This window comes from Stomoxys calcitrans, chromosome 5, assembly GCF_963082655.1.
Source record: "Stomoxys calcitrans chromosome 5, idStoCalc2.1, whole genome shotgun sequence".
Classification (NCBI taxonomy): Eukaryota; Metazoa; Arthropoda; class Insecta; order Diptera; family Muscidae; genus Stomoxys; species Stomoxys calcitrans.
The window spans coordinates 5063028-5077390 of record NC_081556.1 but is presented as its reverse complement, the minus strand read 5'-3'; the positions used below and the strand labels follow the sequence as shown (position 1 = coordinate 5077390).

Sequence of the window (14363 nt, the reverse complement as noted above, 5' to 3'; positions counted from 1 at the left end):
CCGAAAAAAAAATGTAGCAATATTCATCATTGTAGCAATATTCATCAGCCACCCTGTATGTCATTAAACACTACATCCTAGTGAAAATTGCGCCCTCTATAGGCGCAATGTATTTTATAGGATAATTTCAGTGTCTTGTCGCTTTTTTTTGCCGATAGTATCGGTAGGAAATATATCAATCGATATTCAGACAATAAATGAAATATCGATAGTGCCATCGATATTTTGCCAGCTCTAGATGAAAGCCCTAACCAGGCTCCGACGAGTCCCCTTATGGTGGGTTGTCTGTGTTCCGATTTATTTTCTGTATTTAATTAAAAAACCACCATTCTAGTGATATTCATTCTCAGGGTCAAACATCCCGAAGAATTTGCAGGCAATTTTCTTTAAATTTTTGGAAATTGGGAGCTTTTTAAAATTGACGACTTTTGACACGACAATTTCCCTCCAAAAGATAACCTTATACGAGAGAAAAATTGTGTTAACCTTATTTCATTTCTCAATTTTATGCAAATGAAAACCCTGAGGTATACCAATCTCACCTAACTCAAGTTGGAATTGTTTTAACAGTTTTTTTTTGACGATCTTATAACCATTCGTTGTTAATGGATTCATGATCGTAAAGTGTGCATAGGCTTCAGCTCTGCCGTTTAGATATACAACTCAGCATACTAGCTAGTCAGACTTCTCTCTATATCTCTCCGTCTGTTTCTCTTGTCGACCGAACAACCTAGCGACCGGCTATTCCATATTACCAAAGCAAGCCAATCAAGCAGCCAACAAGCTTCTCCGCCAACTATAATAGCAACAACAACTAAGACATCTACTATCCATCTTTTCAACCAAGCGGGAAACAGCATTACGACCATCTTAAGAGTCAGTCAGTGGCGCAAGAGTGTATGGGCTGGTTAAGAGTCAGTCGGTCGGTCGTTTGGAGAAACAGGCAAAAATACAAGTCGAAAGAAAACAAAAGCAACAGCAGCAGCAGCAGCACCTCCAACTACAACAAAAATTTAATTTTATTTTCAATTGAATGACTGACTTAGTTGTTGGACAAGTTGCAATGTGTGCCTGTGCCTGCTCTAAACCAAGCCATGATGCCATGCTAAGGCAAACCAAGTCAAGCCAGGCCATTGTGTGTTTTTGTTTTTTATGCACTTTGCTATGTAGGGTCTGGTCTGTTGGTTGGTCGCATAGTTGCTCAGTCGGTACTTGATGTTAATGTTGGCCTTATATTCTCCTCTGCTGTGTTGTGCTTCTTAGTATCCATTTACTTTTATTGTGATTTGTCGTGCGTTTGTCTGTCAGTCCGTCAGTCAGTCGATCTTTTTGTTTCTTGTTTGATATTTATTTTTATGCCTCTTTTTCCATCGACTATAGAAAAGAAGAACTACATGCAGAAATACAAAAGCATGACAGTATTCCAAGGAAAAAACGCTTAAATGTGCAACTTGACTTTTGTTTTGTTCAACGAAATACAAAGTAAAAAAAAACAACAATCCTTTCAAGGACTGGTAAACTTGATTTTATGGCCTAATATACAATGTTTACTGAGTTAGGGGAATATATGTTACTTTTTCTAAATAAAGAATGGGGGCTCAAAATGAAGAAGCATCAAAATGTTGGGGGCTAATGTTACCTGAAAAAATATGGAATAAGACTCACTTAACCAATTGACACCAATAGAAAGATGATTGCCACCAATGAATAGGAATGAAGCAAAATATTAAAATACAGCCGAATCGTTGAGAAACATGGCTAGTACTTCCAAAATACCTAAAATTAGGCGGTCCCCTTGTGTGAACAAAATTGAAAACTTTCTAGAAACACGTCAAGATTCTTAACCAGATGTTCAGGGCCATAGCACAAAGTAGTACAAAAGTACATTGCACAAAGGAAGTGCAAAAATTTTGACACTATTTATCATACAGTTCCTGGCGATCAACTAGATTTTAAAGGTACTTCAATAACAATCAGGCTTGGTTATATTTCAAAGCGACAAAACATCGAAATCTCCCGAATTTCTAATTAAAATCCCGCAGGCTCGAAATTTTTTCCTTTCCTCTTCATAGATGATTAATTTGCATAACTAGCACCAACTGGGATATATTTTCTCCCAAACTCACTAATGTATCATATTGGCCATTGGCATAAATATTGGCGATATTTTCCCTCGATCAGAAAACCCTCTCCTTTAAGTAAAAATCCATTGTTTCCATCTTCATCTAAAGTGTTATTGTTAAGTACAGTATTTTCTTTAAATATTTAGTTTTTGAAATTCACAATAACATATTTACCATTCACAATAATTATATGACAACAATATTTTTGCCATTCACAATATAAATAAAAGGAAATATTTTCGTTATTATTTTTCCCAAAGGGGGAAACAGTCGAGCTAATTTGACCAAGGGAATGAATATCACAAGAAATGAAAGACTTCTATCGATTACTAAAAAGAAATTTCCAGACAACAGATGGGATTTGTTCACGTGAACGCCAATGTTTCTTAGGTGACTTGTCTAATCTTCAGTACAATAGTGCTGCTCTCTATCCCCGTCGGACCTACAATTCATAGCATGTTGATTTGTAGCCTTGAAATTATATCTTCATCCCAATTTGTAATATGGAGACTTTAATTTCTGCTACCAGAAGCTAATCCCTTCAGCCGTTGTACAACATCTTTTCATGTGTCAACTTTTTTCAATGCTTAGAAAAAATTTACTAAACTATGTTTACGTATAACAGTATTCGGAAAAATGTGTTAACTGTTATATTAAAAATGCATTTTTAATAAAACTTAGAATGAACTTTAATCAAATGTACTTTTTTACACTTTTTTTCTAAAGCAAGCTAAAAGTAGCAGCTGATACCTGACAGCAGAAAGAATGCAATTACAGAGTCACAAGCTGTGAAAAAATTTGTCAACGCCGACTATATGAAAAATCCGCAATTACTTTTTGGGCAACCCATAGAATGCCTAATTCTTTATCATATCTAAACTATAAGATAACAAATTTCAATTGTATCATAATTAAAAAAAACACACACACAAAAATTTTTCAAGTCTGACCGTATAACAGTTTTTGGCTTATTGTGTTAAATGTTACAATGATATTCTCGGCCCTATTTTCATTATAGCAATAACAATTTTCAATTGTAATTAAAAAATTGAAAATTGTTACCGCACAGGTTAACATGACCGCCTTAGACGTTGAACGGCTCGGTTCGAATCCCGATGTGAAAATCAGGAAAAATTTTCTGCGGTGGTTATCCCCTCCTAATTCTGATGACATTTGTGAGAAACTATGCTATTTGAAAAAATGGTATGACAGCCATGTAAAAACTTCTCCCCAAAGCGGTGTCACACTGCGGCACGCGTTCGGACACTAATGCTTGATTCTGTCTTTACTACACTGAAGAAGAAAACATTTGATAGTAAGATAATTTATAATATGTCAGTTTAAAGACCTTATTCACAGAACTTTGTGAAGCCTAAAAGTAGATTTATTTAACAGTTCTATAAAAGAAATCTGACGTAAATATTATTGTAAATATATTAACTGTTATAAAAAAAACATTGTTTTATTGGTATATATTAAATGATGTTTTTAAAACTTCCAGTCAAAAACTGTTATCCGTTCGCTTTAAATTCTTTCAATTATGAGATCATTGTCAAGGTGCCAACAGCAAAGGAGCCGGCAGCAAACTGTATTAATTCGTACCACAGTAAGAAATTGCATGGTGTATATTCAAGGTAGTTATATGTACATACCCTAGCAAAGAGCATTTGCTAAAAAAACTATCATAAAACTCTAGGCGTGCGGAAGGAAAAAGAAAAAAAACTACGAAAATATATAAATGTATAACATTATAACAGTTTTCATACATTTGCGTTAACTGTTATTAAATGAGTATCTTCACTAACCTGTTTATTGGAATATATTAGGTTCTAAGAACAATTAAAATATGTTTACAAAAAATTTAGTGTAAGTATGACAGTATAACAGTTTTCCGACAGTTACATTAACTGTTATAAAATGATTTTTTTTTTATACATTAAGAGATGTTTTTAAAATTTCCAGACAAAAACTGTAATCTTTCGGTTATCTAAAGGTGCCAACAACAAAGGAGCCGTCAGCAAACTGTATTAATTCGTACCACCGAAAGAAATTGCATGGTGCATATTCAAGGTACATATATGTACGTACCCTAGCAAAGAGCATTTGGTAAAAAACAAACTGTCATAAAACTCTAGGGGTGCGGGAGGTAATATCCAAAATTATTTTAGACTAAAGGGTGGAGGCAAAATACATCAAAAGTGGCTCCAAGATTTATTCAAAACCTTAAGTGGAAGAATACTTTTTAAACCCAACATTTAGATATAACAGCGACTTGGATGTACACCACAGGCACCAGTTTACATGCAAATAGAAACATTTTCATAGACAGTCTTATTCCCAAGGATTTGCGGTAGATGCTAATAATCTGGAGAAATTTGTTGGATGTCCCACAGAATGATTTTGAATGATCATAAAATGACTGAAATTTCTTTAAATCCGCTAAGCGACTGGATCCGAACTAAGAATTTGGAGTTCATAAAGTTTAAGCTATTTGAAAGTTCTGAACACAAGGTTTAAATCATTAAATAATTAGACAAAAATGCATGCATTCGCAAGATTCTCGTCCATATTTCTATTCAACTTAGTTATTCTCAGCTTTTTCTTTCAAATTAAGCTCTTAAACTTTTTTTACAAATCTATTTTTTAAGCCGCTCAGCTGATGGTCTTCTTAGTAAATCGAAGACAAGGTAAAATGCCCTTGCCGAAATGTTTTACATTCTTTCTATTTATAGCTTGAGACTACTTAAAACAGTATTAAGACTCCTAATAGATTTGTTAACTACCGCTTAAGACAACAATACAACATAAGCCGATTGAAATTGAAAATGACCCTTTTTCAGCGAACTGAAGTGAACTGAACCTAAGGCAACAAACAATAATCCAAATAAATGAATGATAGCCAACCTAAACGCCATAGGCATTCATCACCTCAACCAACTACCTTCTACCACCCACAAGCCACAAATTGCACCTTCCTCCCCCAACATTCCCTCGTCCACGAACTAAAAAAACCACAATGATGACAACAGTGTTTTCTCTACGACTGACTACCTTGACCGATTATCATGTTTGTCGTAGTCGTCGTCATCGTCTTTATTGCTCTGCTTGTCCAGCCCAGCTAGGGATAAACATTTATATGCATACCCCAAACAACAAAATAGGAGAGAGGGTTATTGGTTTGACCACTTTCAAGCAGTGTTGCCATTTTTTTGGGAATTTCTACAAAAAACTCATAAAATACTGTGGTAGTTAGTTGAATTCTTAGTTTTGTATATTGTGACAAAAAAGCTTTGTTAAGAAGTTGAATGCTAAACAAATGACTTATGATCACAAATTACAAAAACTTTGGACCAATTTTATTTTAAATAAGAATATGGTCTAAGTTTTCTATAAAAATCAAGAACAGCAGAAATTTTTTATGAAAATAACAGCCAGGCAGCCATTAAATCCCAAAAACCGACCTCGACTGTCGCAGATCTCTCAACGAGATGGCTGAACAGTTCAACATTCACCTGTTCTGGGTGCCGGGCCACAGAGATATCCCAGGGAATTGTAAAGCGGTTGAGCTTGCGAGGCTCGAAGGACAACGAATGATAGATGTTCACAAAGAGGGGGCTGTGAGCATTTCAAAACTATGTGGACTAATCTAGACTTGAAGAGGTCTACTGCTTTGCTGTCATTGGCATTGGAGTTCCACTTTAGGTTGTCATTTCTTTGAGAACCTGTCAGATTTAGCGGATGTGAACATTCGCAAGTTATTAGGCTTTTTAAAGCGATCTGGATGGTTCAACGGTAGGAAGGCATCTTCCTTCTTCTGTTCATGTGGTATCACAATGGACTAAAACGTCTAAGTGAGTCTGATGGCAGACTGCCACTTAAACCTAACCTAACTAAATTATGGGGTACTTCATTTTTTGATATCCGGAGGGGCGGACTCTCCCCCTCACCATGAAAAATTAAAAAAAACCCCAGATTTCGGATATTGTTGTGGAAATTCAAGCGTTAATTTGCTTCTAATCTAAAAGTAACATAAAAACAAAAATGTTGTACCCAAATATGGCGTAGGGTATCTGGAGGACCCGACCCACCCCCCAGACACGTCAAATCCATATAAAGACCAGTCATGACAATATGTGACTTAAACGAAAGGTATTTGAGAGTAGAAAGCAAATCAGATATACAATTATTGGACCAAGTGTATGGAAGTCCACCAACCAACCATGGCAATATCGGGCTCACATGAAATGTATTTGAAAGTAGAGTACAAATCTTATTTTCAATTACGGGACTAAGCGTCTGCTGGTCTACCCCACTCCAAAAACATACTCCAAACTGGTCTTATTTATTGACCATGATTATATACGTTTCTATTAAAATGGATTTGAGAGTACAACACGAATCGTAAATCTACTTCCAGGGCCAAATGTCTGGGTGAACACCCACCCCAAAATAAGACCCAAAATACCCCCAAACCGTACAAAATCACCTGCCACAAAACTATGGGACTCAAAACAAAGGTATTTGGGAGTAAAGTAAGAGTTTGATATAAACATTTGGGGCCAAGTGACTAATGGCCCTTTACAACCCCAAAACTCACCCCAAACAGGGCTTTTTTTTTACCGACTATGGCAATCATGGGCAAAAAAAAATATAAATTGCAGAGCGAAACTAAGCCCCGTTCATTTTCTAAAGAGTGATTTTTTAGCTATTATATTTATATATTTGAGGCAATAATAGTTTAAACAGCCCACGCACGTTTCGTGTTTTCTTTCACTGTCAAACATCTTCAGTTTGGTCTGTAATTTAACCATGATTCGTTTTAAAAAGGATAACTCTTGCAAATTATTGAATTTTATTATCAAAATGCGTTCTCTGTTAAGAAAGTTCGTCACGAGCTTCTTCCATTTTATGGACAAAGTTCATTTATGGCTCAATGCGTACTTAATAAGCAGAATTGTAGAATTTGGAGTCCAGATCAGCCAGAAGCATTGTAGAGCTACCAATGCATCCAGAAAAAGTCACAGTTTGTCGCGGTTTATGGGCTGGTGGCATCATTGGACCGTACTTCTTCAAAGATGATGTGCATCGTAACCAAAATGCAAGAGTTTGACTTGCATGACAGGTGGTTTCAACACATTTTATTTCACGTTCGGGACCGTTCAATTGGCAGCCTACATTGCGCGATTTAACGCCTTTAAAAATTTCGGTATAAATTTCAACAAAATTATTATAAAATCAATGAATTTTCCTGAGAAACAAAATCGACAATATTTTCTGTAAATGTATGTGATTTGGACAAAAGTTTCTAGTTTGACAATATTGTCACGGATATAACTTAGAGAAAATTTTCGAAATATTCAACAAGAATTTAATTTCGGCAAAAATTTGTATAAAAAGAAAACTGCGACAAAGGCCCTGTAAAATAGATTACTTTTGCCAAAAAATTCAAAGTAGATAGCATTTTCTGTAAATTTAAATTCCGACCAAATTTTTTATAAATTTAAATACAGGCGAAATTTCTTATGAAAACAAAATTTCCAATTTATCTTTTTAGAAAATCAATTTTTGATAAATGTTCCAAATTTTCAATTTTTGATAAAACTTCAACAAAATCTTAAAAATAAAGTTTTTTTTATTAAAATAAAATCAAATTTTTATTATTATCGATCCATTTTTACGATATAAACTAAACATTGTCATAATTTTCCATAAAAATTTAATTTCGACAACATTCTCTATAAAAAAACTTTGAAAAATATTTAATAAAACTGAAATCTTCCCATTTTTTAAATCTAAATATATAAATTAATAAAAAAATTGACTGTTGAATAATTTTTGAATTTTCTATAAAAGAACACGTAAATATGTGCTAAGTTCAGCCGGGTCGAATTTTGGGAACCCACATCCATGAATTCTGCTAAAAATTTCCACAAATAAACTTAGCGTAAGGGCACATGAGTACTTTACGCAACGAATTACAGCCAAATCAGGCAAATATTGAATCTTTTAGCGTCCGTAGCAGACTAATCAATAGATCGGTTGAACTGTGAGCTTTGTCAGGTTGTCGTTCGATTTGCAGAGTACTTCCTATGGATGTTGGAAATCAGAATAAAACACTACGTGCAAAATTTCAGCTAAATAGCTAAATCGGGAGATCATCTGCTTATATAGGTGCTGTATCAGATTATACGCTGATTCACTACACGGGTGTTGGAAGTCATTGCCGAAGTTTTTGTGGCAAATTTCATCCAAATCAGATGAAAACTATGGTTTCTTGAGGCTTAAGAAGTCAAATTCGGGGATCGGGGATATGGTAAATTTTCAACCCCCAGCGACAACTTGAAAAGAAACTACCAGCGCGACCTTGCGAACCCACCACCAGTGCACCAGTGCAAGTGCAAAATTTTAGCCAAATCGGATAAAAACTTGAGGCTTGTAAGGACTCAAGGATTCAAACCAGGAGATTGGTTTATATGGGAGCTACGTCAGGTTATAGACCGACACTCTATGGGAATTTTCACACAAATCGGACAAAAATTCGCGTCCCCCAGGAGCACAAGAAGTCAAATCGGGAGATCGGTTTTGTATGGGAGCTATATCAGGTTATGGACTGATTTGAACCGTACTCCACACAGTTGTTGGAAATCACAACATTCTGACAAACATTGCGTCTTCCAGGGACTCAAGAAGTCAAATCGGGAGATTGGTTTATATGGGAGCTATATCCAAATCTGAACCTATATGGCCCATTTGCCGTTCTCAACGACCTACATCAATAAGAAGTATCTGTGCAGAATTTCAAGCGGCTAACTTTACGCGTTCGACCGCTATCATGATTTCGACAGACGAACGGACGGACATGGCTAGATCGATTCAGAATGTCGAGACGACCAACAATATATATACTTTATAAGGTCCTAGATAGAGGTGTTTAAAAGGGAGTGACTAGATTAGTTTACCCCCTCCCTATAAAAAATTCTTATGGCTATTAAATCTCATCCGAGTTTTGTCAAAACTGCTAAGAATTGAAAAGTAGTTTATGCCTATTAACTTTATTTTAAAATGTTAGAGAATGGCTGCCTTTGTACCTATTCTATTAATTGTTTTTTAGCGGCAACACTGTTTTTGACTCTCATTTGCGATTTTAGAATTCTTTCCATGGTTTCGAAGAACTTTTTTTTCATATTCTCTCCATTTATTTTTCTTCTATCAATGTTGTTGTTTATATTTTATTTTTCCTATCCTTTGCAGCCTTCTATATACCTACTTCGTTGAAGAAGTTATTTTGTTGTTGTCTGTTGTCTACCAGCCAGCAGCCCCCAATACCGAATGCTTGCACTGAAAGACTTTGCCGTTGTGCAAAATTCAACTTTGTGCCTGTGTATGTGTGTGAGTATAAGTGAAGTGAATGCAAGAGTTATTCTTGCTTTGCCTATTCTCCAATTGCAGCCATCGCCGACGCCGCGGCAACAGCAGCAGCAGCTCCAAAGCAGAAGATTTCGAAGCCTATGCTGCTGTTTTTGTTAACCAAGTCCTAAAACAAATAACTTAGCAAGGGATAGGCTAGGGGAAAAGTTTTCAGGTGGGGTTTCTATTTCTGCTTCTTATGACATTGTTGGGGGGCAAGCAAAGGCCATAGAGTAAAGAGCATGAATGGTAATGAGTTTTTTTTTTCTCAAACTTTTGGCTGAACTTACCTTTCAAAACACGAAGAAGAAGATGAACTCGTTCAAAATCACATGTGAGTGTTTTCTTTTGTAAGGGGAGTGGGTTGATAGGCAGGTAGGTATAAAACTGGGGTAAACACAATTTCGCAAATTTTTTCCTTTGTTTTTCACATAAAAAATATTGACTACTTTGCTTTGTACAACAAACACACCTTGCCTTTTGCCTTTTGTATCTCCTGCTTCTTCTTATTCGCCGTTGTTGTTGTTCTTTTGCTGCTGCTGCTGCCAGTTGTTTGTATAAATAAATAGTTGTTGTTTTTGGTTGTGTGTTTTAGTGGCCGTAATTATTGCACTTTTTGCTGTTGGTTTGTTTTGTTTTATTTCTTTTATTTTTCACTGTTGTCGTTTGTTTTGTTTTATAGAGAATTTATGTTGCATTTCTTCCAACATTCAATCGTCACTCACTCACTCGCGCGCACTCGGTCTCGAGTCTCATTCATACAATTTTATTTCATTACAAATTATTTTTTGCATTTTTTTTGTTTGTTTTCCTCAACTTTGCTGCGGTTCGGTCGGCCGATGTTATCGTTGTTTTTGTTTTCCTCTGTGTTGTTTTTTTTTGTTAAACTTTGTATGCACATCCACGCTCGTTGTCATCAATAATATATGAAGCGTTGTTAGTATTGTGGCTACCGCTGCTGGTCTTTGTTTTTGTTATGATGTTTTTATTGTTTTTGTTTTTATTTCTTTGCGTATATCGAGTTTGCATGTAAAACGACGAACACACATTCAACATGAAATCAAAGCAAAAACTCTAAATCACCCCCGCACCGCACCGAAGCTTAGCGATGACGCTGCTCTCTGTACCCATCTTAAACACAACACACACAAAAAAACAACAAAACACAAAAGAATTGTGCAAATTTTTTTTACGTTATTTTTTATTCATGCATTCACATTTTCATTTTTTTTCTTTACTTGTTTTCTATTTTTACTTCGCTATTTCTTCCTTTGGACACTTCTTTTGTAGTTAAACCGAATCACTGTCGTCCCCGTCGCCGCCATCAACCAGCCACACAGTCAGTCAGCCTGCCAGCCAGCCAACCACCACCGCGAACCGAACGACCGACCAACGACAAATTGCACAGAGATATTGAGATATTTTCTTTTTTGCTATTTTATTTCGTTAAAACATGTATTTAATTCTTCTTTTTTTCCTGCTGCACACTCTCGCGCACACACAAACACACGCACGCACTCGAAAAACGAATTCACAAAACATTCACTGCCCTTTATGTATTGAAGCTGGCTAACAATTATTTCCAATTTATGCACTTTAAATTTTAGCAAACATTTGTTTTATTACGGTTGCTACATTTCTTTTTTTTTTAATTTTTTTAGCACAGAATTGCAGAAAGATAGAGAAAACGCCCGCGATTTCGGCTGCCACTGCCACTTGCCGCTGTTGTAATGAAAATGTACTGTAATTTCAAGAAGGAGGCGAGCTTTATTCTGCCGCTGCTGCTGCGCTGCTGCATTATTCTCTTCTTGGCGTCATGGTTGCCAAACCACTAAGACAAGGCAAAACGACAGTTGCCATTTGCCAAGTGGTGGTAACTTAGCGATTTTCATTGAAATGGGGAATAATAAAAACATTGTATATGTATTTACATTAAAACAAACACTCTTGCTTAGTTAATTTATAGATAGAGAATAATGTAGTATTGCTAGTGACTTTAATTATAGCTTAGTATTTATTTGTTTTATTATTCAGTTTACTTAAAATTGCCTTAATAAATATTAATGCAAACACTTTTAATGTAGGTGTTACATGTTGCCAAATGCACGATTTTATTTTAGGTATTACACTTGTGGGGAGTAGCTTTCATGAGATAAGCTTTTACTTGCAGTGTTGCCATTTGCTTTAGAGTTTGCCTGAAATCAAATTTAAACTAGCCAGGGTATTATAATAACGGATATAAAGAGCTTTTATTAAAGCTAAAAGCTGTTTTGTGTTTGGGTAGCAAAATGCTAATCTTAATCACGGGTTTGTTAATAGAGATTTTTCGTACGATATGTTTGCCTTAAATGGAAAGTGTGGCTGAAAACAGAATAAATGCTGTTCCAATTTTCCATTGCATATATAAAGCCAAGGCGGATTTAAAAAGGTGGTCTCACGCGAACAGCCGCCTGTGTTTGACGGTTTCCCTTTTGCTAGGCAAAGGCTACCAAAAATACCCCTTTTCAAGAAATAGGGTAATGAAAATATCCTTCCACTGAAGAAAGGGTTATTAAACGACTCTTCCGCTTGGGAATGTGTACTAAAACTACCCTTACGCTTAGGAAAGCGTACTAAAACTACCCTTTTTTTGGTAAAGGGTACTAAACCTAACCTTTTTCTTGGGAAAGGTTACTAAAACTACACTTTTCCAAGAGAAAGGGTACTAAAGCTAGACTTTTCCAAGAGAAAGGGCATTAAAACTACGCTTTCTAGGGGTAAGAGTACTAAAACAATAATTTTGGAAGGGAAAGGATACTTAAACTCTCCTTTTGATAAGGAAAGTGTACTAAAACTATCATTTCGCTATGGAAAGGGTATTAAAACTACCTTTTGTTTTAAGGGAAAGGGGAATACGTACATTCTTCCACTAGGAAAAAGGTTCTAAAACTAACCCTTCCGCTTGGGAATGGGTACTAAAACTACCCTTCCGCTTGGGAAGCGTACTAAAACTACCGTTATTCTTGGAAAATGGTACTAAACTTGACTTTTTTTTCTAGGGAAAGGGTACTAAAACTATCCTTTTCAAGGAAAACGGTACTAAAGCTAGCCGTTTATTTTAGGGATAGGGTACTAAAACTTGGCGTTTTTTAAGGAAAGGGTACTAAAACTACCCTGATTTTTGGAAAGCTTGCAAAAACCACCCTTTTCAAGGGAAAGGGGAATCTGAAAATACCATTTTCAAGGAAAAGCTTACTGAAATTGGCCCCTTTAAGAAATGGTACTAAAACGATCCTCTTTTCTATGGAAAGGGTACTAAAACTACACTTTTTCTAGGGAAACGGTGCTAAAACTATCCATTTTCTAGGGAACGGGTATTAAAATTACCCTTTTTCTAAGGAAGGGGTACTAAAACTACCCTTTTTCTAGGGAACGGGTGTTAAAACTACCCTTTTTCCAAGGAAATGGTACTAAAACTACCCTTCTTCTAGGGAAAGGGCTCTAATATTACCCTTTTTTTTAGGTAAAGGGTACTGAAACTACCCTTTTTCATGGGAAAAAGGGTAATAAAACTATATTTTGCAAAGGGAAGGGGTACCAAAATTGGAATTTTTCAAGCAAAAGGGCACCAAAACTACCCTTTTGCCTAGGAAAGGGTACTAAAGTACACTTTTCAAAGGGAATTAGTACCAAAAGTGTAATTTTTAAGGAAAAGGTTAATAAAACTACCCTTTTGGCAAGGAAATGGTACTTAAACTTCTCTTTTTCTAGGAAAAGGGTACCAAAAAAACCTTTTTCTAAGGAAAGAGTTCTGAAACTACCCTTTTCACGGGAAAAGTACTGAAACTGCCCTTTTTCAAGGGAAAGGGTACTAGAACTACACCTTGCAAAGGGAAAGTTACCAAAAGTGTAATTTTTCAAGGCAAAGGGTACTAAAACTACCTTTTTGCTAAGGAAAAGATACTAAAACTTGCCTTTCTTTGGGAAAGGGTATTATAACTATCCTTTTCAAGGGAAAGGGTACGAAAACTAAATTGTTTTAAGGGAAAGGGTACTGAAACTAACCTTTTTAAAGGGAAAGGGTACTGAAACCACCTGAAACGGGTAACCTTTTCGATATGACCAGTTCTAGATCTTTAGAGTACACCCCAAAGCCCACGTGGTCGTTTAGTTTGGAACCATTCGTATATATAACATGAACTTATAAGACGGAGAAAAAAATATTTTACAGTTTTATTAGTCCACTTTACCGCAATCCAAACTTCATTGTCATACTTCTTTCTTTACTCAAGCTAGAATTTTTCTTTTCTTGTTTGTTTTTCTACACATTCTATGTTATAAGGTTAAATGAGTCGGTTGAGGGTTAAACGTTTCCACAAAACCATTTTTCGAAGTGTTATCTTTAATTTTGTTAAAAACGCTTTATTCCCAAAATGTGAGGATAAGAAATCTTAAGCAGAGTGTTTACAAAAATCATGCATGCAGGAAAAAATAGCTCCATCCCACATTTTTTTGATTACTTTCCGATGCAAACTTTCAAATTACCATTAAACTAGTTTCCTTTTTTAACTAATTTTAAGTAATCATTTGAACTCATTATAAGAAACTGACCTTCATTGGAAGTTTTGCCTCATTAACAAACTTGGCATAGATGCCAAACAAAGTGTAACTACTATGTATTTAAAAGCTACTTAGGATAATTTTATGAGCCATAATAGCGAAAAAAACACTTACCCCAAACCTTTACTTTGCCATTAAGACGCATTACTAGTAACAAGGACAGAAAAATGTACGGAAAGACGACATAACCAAGAACAACTGACTTTGAACTAATGTCATGGCAGTGAGTGCATA

At 35.6% G+C, this 14363-nt stretch overlaps 1 protein-coding gene across 2 annotated transcripts in view; it reads right to left on the bottom strand.

Annotated features, from left to right (window-relative positions):
* Positions 1–11278, bottom strand: part of LOC106096274 (ecdysone receptor) — a 237069-nt gene extending 225791 nt beyond the window's left edge. Inside the window, exon 1 of one of the 2 annotated variants that reach the window (XM_013263927.2) lies at positions 9821–11278. The gene's annotated coding sequence lies outside the window, so the exon portion shown is untranslated. The remainder of the gene's footprint in view (positions 1–9820) is intronic. The other variant, XM_059369228.1, reaches the window with a different exon arrangement.
* Positions 11279–14363: the final 3085 nt, after the last annotated feature.